The 1234-nt window shown below is 54.4% G+C and overlaps 1 protein-coding gene across 1 annotated transcript in view; it reads left to right on the top strand.

Annotated features, from left to right (window-relative positions):
- The window catches only part of SLC4A4 (solute carrier family 4 (sodium bicarbonate cotransporter), member 4), a gene marked incomplete at its 5' end in the record, with an annotated part of 65928 nt that overhangs the window by 32738 nt on the left and 31956 nt on the right, over positions 1 to 1234 (top strand). The gene's annotated exons all lie outside the window — the stretch shown is intronic.

Below are 1234 nucleotides of genomic sequence, written 5' to 3'. Positions count from 1 at the left end.
ATACTGATGTATTGCGGCTCCTCTACCTGCTGAGAAGAGGTTCCTCAGGGGTGACACGTGGGCCAAAGACTCTGTGCAAATTTCAGACAAGCCTTTGTCTGTGTTCAAAAAGTGGGTTATTCTCCAAGCGTGAGCCGTTCTTTTGGAGAATTCATTGGGTGGCCGTGTCTTTCTCGAGCGTTCTCTAGTCCCGTGGTTATTCGGAATGCGAATGAGCGTTGCTTTGGGAAGTTACTGGGGTAAGAGCTGCCCCCGCTGCTGAAATGTCTCTGACACACCGAACTGGGTATAAGACCAGGTGCTGCGGTAGCGCTGGTTGTGACGTCGGTTAATAAATCCAGTTTGCGCGCTCCAGGGTTTCTAACTTCCAGCGTGGATGACGCTGACTGTTTGCAGTGAAAATCAGTACTTGAAAACCAGCCAGTGCCAAAAAGCCGCGTTGTTAATTAGCCCGTGTCCTGCTGATGAACATGATGGAACCCTTGTGCTCGTCTGCTTGTCGACGCTGGCCTGTGGAATCACCATAGAGCTCAATTTTTGTCGCTGGTTGACTGAAACCTGAGGAAGTTTGTGAAATTGTGGTTCCTCCGGAGCAGAAGGACACCTCAGCGGCGTGGAAATGCAGGTCGCCTCGCCACTAGCAAGTACTGGATTTCTCCATTCACTTCCATGTTTTTCTCAACAGGTGGTTTCCAGGTGTGGCCTTAGAGGTTAGAGGCAACAAAAGAGGCCTGGGGAAGGTTTGAGGAGCGCCCCGTGCGAGGGGCAGGGCTGTAGGCTAGAGAGTGAGCCGGGTTGGCGTGTTATCTAATACACCTGGCCGCTTCTCTTCGTTCTTGGAGCTGTGCGTGCACGTGGTCACCTGGGCCAGGCTGCTTTCAGGTGGCGTGGGTTGTGGTGGTTTTATTTAGATAATCCCATTAAGGGGCAGGAAGCCACAGGAACCTCAGCTACTGCGGCAAAGGTCCGGGTTGATCCTTCTGGACAATGCCCTCCCTGAGGTTACCGGGGCCTGTTCTGTGCCGCCCTGCAGAGAAATCGGGAAAGGTGGTGGTAAAGAGGCAAGAGTGGTGGCAGTTGGGTTGGCCTCCTCCAGGGATGGAGGAGCAGGAAGCCATCAAGAGGAGCCAGAGAAGACCACAGCCAGTGACTGATCGCTCCCTGTAGCGAGGAGCTGGGCTTCGCTGCGCTCCACGGCTGCCGAACCCGGTTAGGTGTCGTGCTCCGGTCAGCG

Source organism: Buceros rhinoceros, unplaced genomic scaffold, assembly GCF_000710305.1.
Source record: "Buceros rhinoceros silvestris isolate BGI_N320 unplaced genomic scaffold, ASM71030v1 scaffold13210, whole genome shotgun sequence".
Taxonomy (NCBI): domain Eukaryota; kingdom Metazoa; phylum Chordata; class Aves; order Bucerotiformes; family Bucerotidae; genus Buceros; species Buceros rhinoceros.
This window is presented reverse-complemented; position numbering and strand designations above follow the sequence as displayed.